Source organism: Mustela lutreola, chromosome 6, assembly GCF_030435805.1.
Source record: "Mustela lutreola isolate mMusLut2 chromosome 6, mMusLut2.pri, whole genome shotgun sequence".
In the NCBI taxonomy this organism is placed as follows: domain Eukaryota; kingdom Metazoa; phylum Chordata; class Mammalia; order Carnivora; family Mustelidae; genus Mustela; species Mustela lutreola.
In genome coordinates, this window is record NC_081295.1 from 135,802,329 (window position 1) to 135,818,435 (window position 16,107).

The 16,107-nt window shown below is 46.0% G+C and overlaps 1 long non-coding RNA gene across 1 annotated transcript; it reads left to right on the forward strand.

The window, feature by feature from the left end:
- Positions 1-2,700: 2,700 nt before the first annotated feature.
- Positions 2,701-9,565, forward strand: LOC131834471 (uncharacterized). The gene is made up of 2 exons (XR_009354893.1): positions 2,701-2,775; positions 6,380-9,565. It is a non-coding gene; the product is annotated as an uncharacterized LOC131834471 (long non-coding RNA).
- The last annotated feature ends 6,542 nt before the right edge of the window (positions 9,566-16,107 follow it).

The following is a 16,107-nucleotide window of genomic DNA, read 5'->3' on the forward strand; positions in this document are numbered from 1 at the left end:
GAAATAAATGACATAGAAAATAAAAAAGACAAACTAAACAAAAAACAACAGAACATATCAATGAAACAAGGAGCTGTTTTTTTTTTTAAAGATAAACAAAATTGAATAACTTTTAGCCAGACTCATCAAAAACAGCAACAAAACAAAACAAAACAACAAAACAACAAAAACAACAACCACAAAAGAAAACACACACACACACACAGACGGGGAGAGAGAGAGAGAAATGATTCAAACAAAATCAGAAATGAAAGAGGAGAACTGACAACCAACACCACAGAAATACAAAGTATTGTATATGAATATTATGAAAGATTATATGCCAAGAAATTGGACAACCTAGAAAAAAATGTATCAATTTCTAGAATCATACAACTTCCCAAGATGAACTGGGAAGAAATAGAAAATGTGAACAGACTGATTACCAGGAATGAAATTGAATCAGTAATCGAAAAAATCCCAACAAAGAAAAGCGCAGGGCCAGATGGCTTCACAGGTGAATTCTACCGAATAAAAGCCGAATAGATTTTTCTCCAAAGAAGAAATATAGATGGTCACCAGACACATGAAAAGATGCTCAGCATTACTCATCATCAGAGAAATACAAATTAAAACCACAATGAGATATCACCTCACAACTGTCAGAATGGCTAAAATCAAAAACACAAGAAACAAGTGTTGCCAAGGATGTGGAGAAAAGGGAACACTTGTGCACCATTGGTAGGAATGCAAACTGGTGCAGACGCTCTGAAAAGCAGTGTGAAGGTTCCTTAAAAAATTAAGAATAGAACTACTCTGTGATCCAGTAATTGCACTACTGGGTTATTGTTTACCCAAACAATATGAAAACTAATTTGAAAGCATACATGAATCTCTATGTTTATTGCAGCATTATTTATAATACCCAAATTATGGAAGTAACCCCAGCATCCATCAACAGATGGATGGATTAAGAAGTGGTGTGTGTGTGTTAAGGTACAATGGAATATTATTCACCCATAGCAAAGAATGAAATCTTGCCTTTACAATAATATGGATGGATCTAGAGGGTATAATGTTAAGCAAAAGAAGTTAGAGACAGGCAAGTACCATATGATTTCACTCACATGTGGAATCTAAGAAATAAATCAACAAAGAAAGAGACAGCCAAAAAATCAGACCTAACTCTAGAGAACAAACAGAAGTCTATCAGACAGGACTTGGGGGGATGGGTGAAATAGGTGAAGAGGATTAAGAGCACAGTTATCGTGATGAGCACTGAGTTATCTACAAATAGTTGGATCACGATATCATACACCTGAAGCTCATGTAACCACTGTATATCAACCACGCTGGAATTAAATTTTTTTAAAAATGTGATAAACGTGACTGCTTATTCCCAAATGTACATACATCCTTGAGGGAAGTGACCAGAGCACTCAACATCTTCAATTGCCCACAAGTACTTGCACTTGGCAGCCTTTACCAGCAAAGGGTTATCTGGCAACCTGAGGATGGTGGATAGTAGCACTGAACTAAGTGGGCTTCGTTTCCCATCAGAAACCTGAGGTCAGTGAGTCACTGACTAGTTTGCTTCTTGGACCTTAATCTCTCACACTTCCCACATTTATGCCATGTGGGGAAGGATGAAGGAAGCCTGAGCTCACATATCAGAAACACTCAAGGTCTGGATAAATCCATAAACGGATTAAACTAGAGTAACCAGAATGGTCTGCATCATCCAGCGTTCTCCTCACGCTCCTCTGGAACAGTAAGGAAGGTCATGCTCACTCCTGCCCTGTGTCTAGAGCTGAAGGTTGACGTCAACAGCCACAATTTTTTCTGAATAGGTGACATACACCTTTATTAGAATTTCCTGGTATTCTCTTTTGAACTTTGTGTAAATTTGACATCAATGAATATCTTCATGAAAGTTCCTGTTGGACAGTGGCCATGGTTGATGATGTCTCAGGGAATCCAGGACTCTGCCTTGTCTTGACAGGGCTGTGACCTCTGTCCCTTCTTCCAGAGGGCTCCAGGCCAGGCTGGAGGGCTCGGGTGGGTTCTAACATGCCCACAGATTTCCCTGGTAGTCCTTTCTATCTCAAACTAATTGTTCTTTTGCCATATGTCAGACGTGCTGGATATTGTGGATACAGAGGTGAAAGAACATAGTTCCCATCACTGAGGAGCTTTAGTCTGGTGGGAAGCCACACATGTTCCCAAACAGTATGAAACAGGAGCAGTTGTCACCTCACACTGCCAGGGCTGTATGTCCAAGTGGAGCTCATAGGATCATGGGGTCCAGACGGAGTCTCCCTTCTTTTACTCCTAACTCAGTCCAAGCTAGCCTGGTGTCCTCTTAGGCAGATACTGAGAAGGCTATGGCCAGGGTAGGGGTCGGTGGGGGGTGGGTGGGTCATGAGGCAAGAAGCATCAGAGCTGGGGAGCAGAGGGATTGCAGTGACCGTCAGGAGTCTTCCTGTAAACAGGGCCCCTCACAGGAGCTGGTGGGATGCAGAGTGTGGCAGCTCACCTGTATGCAGTCACAGTGCAGAGCACGGGGTAGTGAGGATGGGCTGAAGGACTCAGCCTCTCCCACGCCTGCAGGAGTGGGGCAGGCCAGCATCCTGATTCCCAGCAGCGAGCGCTCTCTCCTCCTCTCTGGTCCCACACTTGGGTGTGGCAAGGATTCGACAAAGCCCCGCCCACCAGGGGGCGGGACCTCATTTCCTGTCCTAATGGAAAGCTCCGCGCCTGGCACTGAAAATTAAGAATCTTTGATTTTCTACTTTTGTGAGTTTCAGTTTCCTCTCTTATGGTTTCTGACTCCTTTACTTTTTGCCGTTATTTTATTATACATTTTTATGGTTATTTGTCTCAGGCAGGAAATAAACAGGTAAACAGAGAGGAAGGGAGGGAGCTACAACAGATACATAGGCAGGTATTGATGTGAATGGATGGATGCTTAGATGATAGCTGCTAGCTGCCACGCGAGGTAAGGGAAGAGCAGACAAAAACAAGAGTCTCAGCGTGACAACTCTATGACCTTGTGTTCACCCCCAGCTCTGCCCACCCGGGAACTTTCCTGAGCATTGAGCTCTTGGAGGCAGCTTGAAGCCGCCCACGGCTGCATGCCAGGGCTCAGCCTTCCCATGGCCTGGCGTGCAGGCAGCCCAAAGCTACGCTTACAATGAAAGCAAACAAGGAACCAGCCAAGGATCAGCTCCGGGGAGTCAGACAAATCCTGGCCTCGGGACCAGCTCCTGACTGGTGGAGTTGGAGAGCTGGCAGATGTTATCACTAAATCACCAAAGCTGAAACCAAAACCTGAAGGTCCGTTCTCCAAAATCACAGAATCTCACAGCTGCATAGTGACCAGTCCCAGGGAGGTGGTGTGATTTTGCCTGGGTCACGATATATGTTGTTATTTCACTATGCTGGTCACCGCACACATACACAAATCTGGGTAGTTTCCTGATGATGTCCTGAATTCCCAAGTACATTGTACAAGCTTGAGCCCTGGTTTGGGGTCTTGAGCTAATGTTTTATTTTGTGTTTAACAAATGCCTGTTGGGTTAAAGAGTACCTGCATAAACCAATAATATACACACCTCTGTATTCCCAAATTCTGAACAAATCAGACTTTTGATCTTATAAAGTCACAATAGAGTTAGTTTTAGTATTTCAAAATCTGGGTTTTGATATTTTAGGACTTTCTGTATTGTTGTCCTGGCCTCTCTCCCACCGCACCCCTTCCTCTCCTGAGGGGTCTCCCATCCCCACTCCTAAGTAGTCTGTAGTCGTAAGATTTATTACCAAACACTTGCTTAAAGTTATTAACTCTTGTGAACTTCATGATTTGAAAGTTTGTCTTGGGTGGCAAATTATGTGTATTAAGAAATAATTTCTTTTCCAAGATGTGTCAGTTAAAAATGGTGTTCAAATTCTTTCTCCATTCCTTGGATTGATACATTGATTGGACGAACAGGATAGAGTGAAGGTGACTTGTGAAATTTCCAGATAAGACCTCAAAATCCTTGTAGCTTCCTTTTGTACTGTCTTGGAATATTGTTGTCCCTATAAGCCCAGACTCTTCTGCTGGAGAACCCATGAGTAGCCCCAGCTAACTAACAGACAAGGGAGTGAGGCCATCTTTGACCAGCCTGAGTAAACCCTCCAGATGGCTACAGCCACACGAGTGACCCCAGATAAGACTAGTAGAAACCCCCAACTAAGTCTGGTCCAAATGGCAAAATCTTGAGCCAAGATGCACTGGTTGCTTTATGATACTAGATGTTGGGATGGTGTGTTATGCTGCCATACTAGATAACAGGTAAAGAAATTGTCACCGGAAGTGAGGTACCATGGTCATTAAAATTGCAAGAATATTGTCTTTGGGACCAGGCAGGCTGAGTCTGGAAAAGCAACCAGGAGGCTGTCAGCAAGTTTTGGGGAAAAGGCAGAGGCTGGGAAACCACTGAGGAGATTCTTCTTTGAGGTCAGAAAACAGGTGACCACCTGTTACATCGCAGAGGAACAACAGGGGATGATGTCACACATGGCAACTAGGAAAATAGAGACTGATTTAATACAGTTGTGGCTCTGGGCAACAACATTCCATGTGGAATGCTGAGGGTCAGTGGAATGTTTTTGCTCAATAGAAAAAGATGAGGGAGAGAGGTGAGCCAGAAGAAACCATGGGTTTGCAAGCAGAATTCAGGGTGAATATAGAAAGCCTGGGACTTATGAGGTTAGAAAATAAAATCCAGCCAAAGAAGAGGGTACTGACCCAGAGCAACCTGACAAGGCCAAGAGCAGGAAAGGCCAAGAGCAAGAGGTCAGCCTCAGAACGAGTGTATAGGTGCTATTTGGGAATGTGGGATTCCTGGGAAGCCCACAGAGTCTATAAGAGAGTTGTCTTGGCAAAAGCACCACCAGCTTCGACTAGCAGTGTCTGAGTTGGGTCGAGAGATCCTTACATCCCCAAATTTCTATGGGCAGGAAGCAGACTGGGAGAGGGGCTGAACTACCACCATGGTCCCTTTTTATGGAAAAAGAAGGACTTTTCGGCATGTTATGAGTCCTCAAATCTGAGCCAAGAGCCTGGAGAACAGTGAGAGCCAGTCCTGGGGTGCAGAACCAGGCCCTAGTCATGGAACCTCCCTGGCTTCCAAGCCCAGCTGGACCCCAGAATTGCTATGTGCACCTGACACCCAGGGGCCCCAACACTCCCCCTTTTAAGGTGAGGGCCCTGTTTACACCATTACATGCTGGGAAATAAGGAGCAGCCTGTTAGCTTTTTTTTTTTTTTTTTTTTAATAAAGATTTTTATTTTATTTATTTGACAGAGATCACAAGTAGACAGAGAGGCAGGCAGAGAAAGAGGGGGAAGCAGGCTCCCCGCTGAGCAGAGAGCCCAATGTGGGGCTCAATCCCATGACCCTGAGGTCATGACCTGATCCGGAGGCAGAGGCTTTAACCCACTGAGCCACCCAGGTGCCCCAGCCTGTTCGCTTTTGAGCTCCTCAGTCTGCAGATCAAGAGAACTACATCTGAGGAGGGGCTTCCTAGGAGGCTCACAGGTATCTGGCCCTGCTCCAGGGCACGAGTCCGGTGCCCTGTTGGGGGAGCCTTCCGGGATCCTCCGACTGGGTGAGGGCTGTTCAAGTGTGTGGACGATGTAAGTAATTATGACCAAAGAGCCACAAGGGGTGGATTAAAAATAGCCACAAATTCCTTGCAGTTCCTCCCATGGAGAGAAGCTTGTGTCCCCACCCCTCGAATCTGGCCCAGCCACGCGGCCTGCTGTAATTAGCAGAAAGTGCTAGAGATGACACTGCACAAAACTTCTAGGAGAGGCTGTAAAAGACTTTGCACCTTGCACTCCTGCTCCCGTGGAAGCTGCTGCTGGTGCTGCCACATAGGAATCCCAGGCTCACCGGGCCACGTGGGGCAGAGTCAAGGCTGACTGCCAGACCCAAGGCCCCTGGAGACCACCTGGCAGATGGCCACAGCTGCGTGAGCGACCCCGGGCGAAAGCATCAGAAGAACCTCACAGCTGATCTCTGCCCAGATTGCTGAACGATGGGGCTCCAATAAATGTGGAATTTGAGCAAATACTTTGTTGTGCTTTAAAAATAGTTGTTATTTGAAAAATCAAATAGTTATTATTTGAAGCTGCTAAATTATAGACTGGTTTGTTAAACAACAAAAGATCATGAAGACACAAGAAAACAACCCTTGTTGTCACAATGGAAATCATAGAACGCAAAGAGTGAGGATGCTGCTGTCAGCACTTATAGGATTTTTCTCCTTGGTCCCTGGTTCCTCTCCCTGTGGATGCCGGAGACTCCGCAGAGCCCGGGAGGGAATCACCACCCTCATTCTCTTCCCTCAGATCCCAAGGTGCTGCTGATGGGGGCTGAAGGCACCACTGGTCTCCGGGTCTGGAAGCCTGGGTGAGCTGGGAGTTTCAAACTGAGAAGAAGTTGCCGTTTGAAGCTGTGCTTCTGGAACCTGATCATCCGAGTGAGTCACCCAGTGACCTCATTAAAATGCAGATTCCCCGGGAAAGTCTGTTTTTCTAAGAGGCCCCGGCGGGGGGGGGGGGGGGGGGGGATGCCAGGGTCGCGGGTCCACAGCAAAGAGCAACAATCTCAGCCCCATGGTGTTTTAGAGTTGCCCGCAGAACTTCGCAAAATGCTGATGTCTTGATCTCCTTCCCCGGCAATTCCGACTTAATTGGTCTGGGGTGTGGACTGGGACAGGATTTCTGAAACTTTCTTGGTCATTCTAACGGGCAGCCTGGGTGGAGGACCCATCCGTGTGAACGGAGTGGTCCTGGCACTTCGGAAAGGGGGTGCCAGGCTTGCAGCCAGCTGTGGCCACATCTGTAAGGACTGCGCCTGACCCCTCCCCTGCAAAAGAGCTGCATTCACCCTTTCAGGGCAGTTGGAACCAGCCAGAAGCATGCCGGAAGCGGCTGGCTGTGTGGCCAAACCACTTGTCCTGAGGGAGGTGGAACTTGGGGCCCAGAGCACAGATGCACGTTGCATAGCTGTGTGACAGCAGCCCCGGCTCTGAGCTTCTCTGTCTCACCTGGAAGCATCTTCAGGCCACCTTGTGGGGCTGCAGGCTGCTGAGAGGCAATGTCTGCCACATACGGGGCTCCATGACGGACTCGGTAAAAGGGAGCTCTTGCTCATAAACACAGAAGCAAGAAGCCTGGACAACCAGCGACAGAGCAATGGAGAGGGGCTGAGAGCTGGGGTCAGTGTTTGCCAACGTGAAATAGCCAGATGGGAAGAGATCCCTTTTGGTAAATTCCCGGTCCTTCCATCCTCTGTGATCACTTCAGTATTATTATCCAGTTCTGCTCTGCAAGAGACCCAGGACCTGCACGGCTGACTTCCTCTGAGAGGCTCCAAATGTGAAAAATGAAATAATTCAGAATGTGAAACCCCCTTTGGAATGTCCTTATTCTCTGTTTTGGGGTGAAAGAAAGTCGTTTAAAAAAGAAAAAAAACAACCTTCATTATATCAAGGAGAAGAAGAAATAAACCACATCAACAGGAAGCTCAGAGAAGAGATTTATTTGTTCATGTTAAAAAGGCAACTTAGTTAGCAATTCTTGTGAGGTTTGGCTTCGCTCCACTGCTCGCAACATATTAAGGTCTGTCTCTTGAGGAAGACAAACAATTCCAGCACCGGGGGCCTTCCAAACACTGGGCTGTTTTCAGTTTTGCAGGGAGTGTCTCATAGGGATGTTTGCTTGGTGGTGGTGACCATACTGGGGGTAGGGGTGGGGAGAGAGAGAGAGAGAGAGAGAATGGCAAGGGAAAGTAAATTAAAGAAGACAAGGAGATGACTTTTAATGGGCCTATCCAGAGTCTGGGAGGTGGGGTTCCTGTACCTCAGCACCCTCTTCCTCACCATAATGTCCTTTTCCTGCTCTTCCTCCGTTCCTGTCTTCCTCCATACCTCTATGTTCTGAATTATAAAAGTCTCTAATATTGCGTATGTCTAAGAGTAGAAGGTGAACACCCCTCTTCCTATCTCAGTATGCATAAGGACCACCTAGGTTAAAAACAGGGTAAAAAGCACATATTCCTGGGACCCACCCCCAGAGGGTCTGATTTACCAGATCTGGAGCAGGTCCGAGAAGCTTCACTTACAGCAAGCCCCATCCCCACCCCCCGCCCCCGCCACCGTCCACCCTAGTGATTCTGATGTGAGTGGCCATTGAACCAGGCTTAAAGATGAGCTGCTTCGCGCTGACGGCTTGGCATGTGTCTTTCACACAAGTGTGCAGAAATGTACACATGCTGCATGACACGGAAAATACGCACACAACACAGACTCGTAGACACAGGGCTACGGTACATAGGGTATACACTTCTCCCTACCAGCCCACACAGCCATGAGCCCAGGGCTCCCATGAGTCAGAACAACAGCATTTTACTAGACAAAAATGAAGAGAAGTTTTAGAATATGCTTATAGACTCCTTTCTGCACTTTCAGACTTCGTGTCCTTTCTGTCTTGCAAAACCTGCCCACACAGAGTCAAATAAAGCCACACCTCATTGCCAGTGACATTCTAGACGTTCTGTCTGGTCTTTGTCTGCAGCTGGTGATAGATAAGGCTTTCTGATCCCCTACAAATAGCCTTTAACCTATTCCCCGGGGTCATGACTATTTTGTGGTGAGCAAATACCCTAATGCGTGTTCTCTGTGCCATGCCGGTCAGAGTACCATGACTGGTTCTCTGACAGAACAGACTCCCTTGGCACTCCTCCCCCTCACTGAGCACTCTGGAAAGAGCAAAGGTCTTGATGTCAAACAGGCTTAAGTTCAACTTGATTCTCTCTTTCACCAGATGTGTATGTTTGGGCAAGTTGATTAACCTCTGAACCTCAATTTTCTCACCTGTTAAATGGGCATAACATTATTCATAGTAACGCCATGAGGGTTAAATGTCACAGAGAGAATTTTTACCACAATAATCTTTCAGCAAATCCATCCATTCAGCAAGTATTTAACTGTGTGCCTGTTAATTGCACCATGATGCATTGCTTAACCAGATGCCACTTTCCTCTGCCTCAAGCAGTGCTGGACGTGACCCTAAGGGCTGGGACAGAGGCAGTGAGTGAGCAGAGCTGACATACATCCCCATCTTGATGGAGCTCACATTCTGGTGGTGGCTGCCATGGTCATCATTATTTCATGGTCATCTACCACAACAGCGCTGTAAATTAATTTTATCTTTGTGATAGAAGTAAGGGATGAGTCAGATGACTGGGAGAGATATCCAGGCCACTTCTCTCGGCACCAGGCTATAGCCGTGTCTCCACCTTATTGGGATCCATCACATACAATTCAGGTTTACGTGTATGAACCTTTATTTACATATTTACCTTTATTTTTAAGTAGGCTCGCACTGGGGCTTGAACTCACAACCCTGAGATCAAGACCTGAGCCGAGATCAAGAGTCGGAGGGCTTAATGGACTGCACCACCCTCGGGCCCCCACTTGTATGACCCTTTAGATAAATGGCTATAAATAAATTGGTCCTACACCCATCAAAGTGGTCGGTTCCTTCAAGGGGAAAGTGAGACATGCTTGTCTTCCTTAGTTAAGTGACTGCTAACCGTGTTCCCAATGCTCTCTCGGCACCAGATTTCAGACCAGCCAGCTGAAATTGCCCACATGGTGGACTGAAGTCCTGAAGCCAAACCATGCCCACTAGGGGGAATATTTCCTGGGATGGAGTGGTTTGTTTTCCTGCATAAATTCAGACTCTTGAGTGTGCATTCAGGAAGTTGTTGGGTCCCGAAATTTTCAGAAGAAAACCCAAGAGATACTCTGGACTCCAGCAAAATGGGGAATATTTTTGGGGGGTAATGAAAGCCAAGAAAAAGAATTTTTAAAACTGTTTTGAAGACTCTGTTATTTCAATTCTTTGTGTGTGGGAATGACTAATTGTAATCTACTCACAAGTGACAGAGAAACTCAGATAATTCCAAACACAATAAGTTTAGAAGCTATGTTATATGCAATGCATCTAAGAAACCCCTTGATGGAAAGAAAGATATATGCAATTTTTACCCAAAGGAAATCAGTTCCTTACCACTAAATAAATGTAGGATAAATACTAAGAGAATATTGGCTTGAAGGGGGGTATTTTTATAGCTGCCCAGAAACCTTCATGCCTGGGTCCAGTCCTACTGGACTGCACTGGAAAGGATTAGGTCCTCACTCATATATTAATTTAAAAAGTTTAACCCAGTGCATTTGTGCTCTTCTTTATTAATTAAAACCAAATTTTTGAGCACTTATGTGATAGGAGGTACTAGGAATACAAAAAGTGCGAGCCTCCCTGAGTCCAGGAAAGCGACAGGTATAGAACAGTGTGTGTAGGACTCCGTTAAAACCCAGCAAAGGCTGCTGGGAAACAGAACAGAGGCAGCCCAGACGATGCATTATTTAGCCAGACATCCCTTCCCGCCGCCATCCCTCGGGTGTCACGTTCTCTGCCAAGGAGGAGAGCCAGCAGGGCGGCCACAGTGGCAGAGAGTAGAAGGCGCTCGGGGTCCGTAAAGGATGGGCACTGAGACGAGGGGAGACCTTCTTCTCCTGGCAGCGCACTTGTTCTAGACCAGGGGTTGGTACACGTTTTCTGTAAAAAGTGAGTAAATGTGTGTACCTGTGTGGGCCGCGTGTTCTCTGTGGCAACCACTCACCTCTGCCCCATGGTGACAAGAAAGCAGCCTTAGACACAGGTCACCGAACGGCCACAGGGGAGTCCTGGTGCAACAGCATTTACAGAAGCAGGCGTCGGGCGGAGGCACCGAGGGGCTTGGCTCTGCTCTGTCCTGGGCCTGGTTATCGGCTGCTGCGGGGGCCCTTGGTCAGCAGACGCTCTTGAAGGAGGAGAGCAGAACTCCTTCCTTCCCTCTCTCCCAGGTTTATGCGCTGAGCCCAGATCTCAAGAGTCCCCTTGTGTCTGGGCTTGCTTTCTGCCATCAGCGTTCACTAGCCGTCTAACTTTGGGCAAAGCAGGAGCCCTGCTCTGTGAATGCAGATAAAAATACCATCTGCTGCTAGTCAGAGGGCGAAGGCTCGCATTGGCTTTCCTCCCCGCTCCCTCGCCAGCACCCCACAGCCTCGCCTTCCCTCCTCCTCTGTAAGAAATGGGTCCAGAAGATGCTAGTTGTCAGGCGGTGAGGCCGAATTACCATTTGCCCCGGAGTACCCCTTTATTCAGGAGGAACTTTGCAAACATCAAGAGACTATTTTTCTAAAAACCGTTAAAAAAAAAAAAATCCCAGCCACAAGAAAAGCACATTGTGCTCTTTGGTGTTTGCTTTTAAGAAGTGTTTTTCCACTGGTGTTTTAACTGAAGGGTTTTGTTTCTTCCTTCATTTCTCCTAGTGGTTCTTGGCCCCAGAACCCACATACCGACATTTCACCCTTTCCTCACTCACATGGATAAGACTTCGCGGCCCTTGGGAGTTGGCCAAGTGACCAAATAGCTTCTGTCTCCTGTGTCTCAAAATCCTCAAGGCGGTGCAAGCTGCATTTTTCCAGGACCGGGGTGGGATGCCAAAGTGATGATGTCACAGCCCGGGCAGCCGGCCGGCCCCCTCTGTTTCCTGTTTCTTTCCTCCTGACAGACTCATGAATCATATCGCGGCTTTATCATTGGACTCCAAGCTCCTTTCCCTGTTCCACAAGCATTTGGAGTTCTAGGAGGCAGGAGCCAAGTGCAATCAAAACATGAAGTCCTGAGTTGCTTTTTCCTTGCGAAACTAGAACACATGTTCTCCTGTCTTGAAAGAAAGCACGGCATTTGGCTTAATTTGGAGTTCTCTGGCCTCGAGCTCCACTCCTGGGTCAGACAGTGGTGATCTCATCTGAAAAGCTGGGCGCTCCCTGCGCCAGAGGCAGTCGGGGTCCTGGGCGAGGTGGCAGCCGGGCACTCGCGTGTCCAGCATTGGCTCTTGGGGGGCTGTGGGACGAGGGGGACGGTTTTCACAAAAGCCAATCCAACAGCCTATATGCCCTTGACCAATGCAGAGGCAAACTGTGATCATGTTCAGCCGTTCTCTCTTGCTAGGTGTCTCCTCGGGGTCTCCACCGCAGCATCTCCATATACGGGCCCTCCGGAAAAAGTGTTGGTAGGAAGGGGGACGTCTAACCAAGTTATTTAGCCCCATGAGTTTGAAACTAACACACCGTTGCCTGGTAAATACAAGGATGGACCAGGGAGGGTCAGAGGCAGGAGTTACTCCCATACTCGGCCACCTGGAGGGTGCTCAGCTGCTTGCAATGCCATATTGCTACGTTTGCTCAGCACTCCTGTGACGGGCTCCGTTTGAAGGGTTTATTTCATTTCATCTTCATAACAACCCCATGAGGTAGATTCAATGGCTCTTGCCATAGCACAGATAAGGAAACTGAGGAACTAAGAGGTAACTTGACTAAGGTTGTGTGGTTAGCAAGTGCCAGAGCCCATCTTGATGCTGGGGGTTCGAACACCTGTGAGTGTCTGTGTGCCATGTGATATGAGTATAATGTTACAAATATTATATTTAAAATTAAAATTAGTCTTTTAACAATAAATTTTAGTCAATAATTTAATAATTATATAATTTAATAAATAGAATCCATTAATTTTATTTATGTATTTATATATTTCATTGAATTATATCCATTATTCTTTATATTATATATTAAATAATACATTAAATTCATTAATTTATATTTACATAAACATATAAATATAACATATATTTATTAGAATTATTTAACAAATAATAATTTAATGAATAAAATGTATTAAAAATTAAAAATATTTAAAATGCATGTACATATTTCAGAAGTTTCATGTATATTTTAATACAATAATAGTTGGTGTGATGAGATCTGACATTTATGTTTACTGGAGTCACACTGGTGTGGTGTGCAAATACACAACTTCGTGCATACACAGTGCAAATCTGCTTTATGCACATAGTATTACACTTTAGCACCCAGGAATCTCTGCGTCCCAGGCTGGGGCCGTGAGATCTTTAATCCTTAGTTCTGATTCCAGGCTCTGGTCCCCCTGGGCTGCAATGTGTGCCCAGATCATGCTGACTATTTTCTACAAATGTGAGTTAGGTCAGGCTTGTTGCACATTGAACTGACATTCTTACATCTTCTTTGGGTAGTAGCCATTTTGAGAAAGGTTGTGACGGTTGAATTCTGACTCCCAGCCCCCGTTTAGGTGGAGGAGGCATTTATTGGCCAGGAGTTCTATGGAAGTCAGACAGTAGCTTACTTGAGTTAAGGGACTATGAGTCCCCCTCAAGTGGCCAGTTGGCCCCATGAACCCTGCCCTTCATCCTCCCATTTCCCCCACGTCTCTGAGATCTGCCCCACATCCTCCAAGGGGAAGCAAACTAAATTTAATGTTGATGTTAAATGAGAAGCTGCAGATCACAAGTGTATCTTCTGTGTCTATTTTTTATGTTTAAATACGTATAACATTAAAGTCATGTTCTTCCTCACTTTTAAATTTATCGTTCTGGGCATTCAGTACATTCACGATGTCTGCAACCGTCACCACCACTCCAGAACCTTCACTTGTCCCAAACCGAAACTCTTTCCCTATTAGACATGGACCCCTCCCCTTCCCTCCCCCCCAGGCCCCTGTCAACCCCCATGCTGCTCCTGTCTCTATGAAGTTGATTCCCCTGGGGACCTCATAGAAGTGGGATTCTCCAGTATTTGTCCTTTGTGACTGGCTTGTGTCACTGAGCTTCATGTCCTTGAGGTCCACCTGGATCCTGGCATGGGTCAGAATCCATAATGTTCCATTGTTTGCATATTTCACATTTTTGTGTATCTGCTTATCTGCTGGTGGCCACTGGGCTTGTTGTCATATTTTGGTGACTGCATAATGCTGCCATGGCAGAGAGGCAGAAATATCTCTTTAAGACTTTATTTTTAATCCTTCTGAGTATATACTCAGACATGGAATTGCTGGATCGTGTGGTAATTCTGTTTAATTTTTTGAGGAGCACTGTTGTGTTAATTTTTTAAAGGGTTACAAAAGACTGATATGTGACTTCTTAAGCTCCTGTGTTAAATTTTAAAAAACCATAATAAAGTTCAACATCATTAATTTCGTCAAATCTGAAGTAATTCACTGAGGAGGCTACAGGTTTGCCTTTTCTTTCTCATTTACCCACAACTTTGAGACATTTTCTAAGCTTCCTTCTTCTCTTTAGGGAGCCAGTTAAATTGGGGTCTATTACTACATTCCCATAGAGTCTACATTAGCAGATATACAGTGTTCTAATTTAAAATAAATGACAGAAGAAAGCACTGCTAGACTTACTCCTCAAAGATTCCAAGCAGTTGATTTTTATGTTGCTCTCTGTCCCCACAGCACTAAGACTGGATGCACTAATGGCCTTTCATTTTCCTGGTCATTCACTCACTCAACAAAAGTTAGGCTCTTTGCCATCTGTGTAGGCACCATTAATCAGCATTCATTGTCTTATTCTGTAGGGACCTACGTCTAAGCATTATTGCTCTAAACCACACGTTGTGTATGCAAATGGCCCAGAAATTGGACTGTGATGAAGATGGGTCTACAGCTGGGGAGGCCATGGAGACTTAGAGAGGCTGTGTCTCACGGAAGAGGCAGCCTACTCTGTCGGATGGCAGGCCCAGTTTTCCAGATCTTTCTAACTTCCAGGAATGGCAGGAAATCAAGACGTTAAATGTGGATTCTCTCAGTTGTAAAATGCTAACACTTATCAGAAAAAAATATGAGAACACATTGTATAGGCAAATAAATGTGTTTTACGAATAAAAACACATTTGCAGGTCAAATGCAGCTCATGGGTCACTAACTTCGACCTATCCTCCACCTGAAACTCATTCCTGGATCACAAAAGCCATTTGCAAGGAATATCTTGTTTTCCCAGGGTGTCTCTCAAGAGGGGATGAGTGAACCAGGAAAGACATTAGAGCTGGATTTCCATGAAGCTGATGCAACTTTACTTCTCAGCCCTGTATCTGCCTGGCCTTCTTCTCTGGGGCTAATATTTAGTATTTTCCAAAGTAAACAATTTCAGCCACAGTGGACTAGGACTGCTGTCTCTTTCCATTCTGACTTCTCCTCTGTCACATTTCCCCTTGTCTCAGGTGGCACTGAACCAACCAAGGATATTCTTGGGAAACTACAAAGGGGAAGTGAATTGAAGATACATTAAGTTTCAGTTGAGAGGGATGATTTTGTGTGGTTTGGACAAGTAATGCCCGTGGGCTACAGCGACTTCCCCAGTCTGACCGTTGACTGGTATAGGGTGAGAAGTGTGCACGACCAACTTATTGGACCTGCCCCTGGGCCCAAGCCCTAGATTCCACACCATACCTAGGATCCTGCAATTTCCTGTCAACACCTGGGGACTCCTTAGGCCTCTCCTCTGAATTTATCTTCTTATGGATTAAAAACCACTGCTGGGTGTGCTCCCTCGGGGCCCAAGAAGGGCTATGGGGTGGCTGTTTCCAGGGAGCGTGGCTGGAATGTTAGCTGTGTATGTGTGAGGCCCTGACAGGTGTTGGATGGAGCCTAGGATGAGTAAGAAAAGGGAGCGGCCAGCCTTCAATGGGAATTCTAAATCCAAACCTAGTCTTCCCAGTCTCTTTTAAGGCATGTTTTTCAGAGAAGGAGAATAAAACATAGCTCTTCAATAGTTTATTAGTGTGATTTCTAATATTTAATTTATAAAATCTTTAAATCTTTAGACCTCCATTTGTACCAAGGACCCACACAGTATTGGGATTGTACCTGGACCATAGTAACTTTGGCTTGTTTGGGCCACTCCTGCTGTGTAACTATTGCTCTAAAACTTAGTGGCATGAAACAACCATCTCATTATGCTCATGGATTCTGAGGGGCAGAAATTCAGACAGGACACAGCTTGTCTCCGCTCCAAAATGCCTGCAGCCTCCGCTGAGAAGACCCCATGGTAGAGGTGACTCTGCAGTGGGGGCAGGAATCGTGTCAGGGGCTTGGTGCTGGCTGTCGGCGGGATCTCAGCTGTGCCGTGCACCGCGGCGGCACCTAAT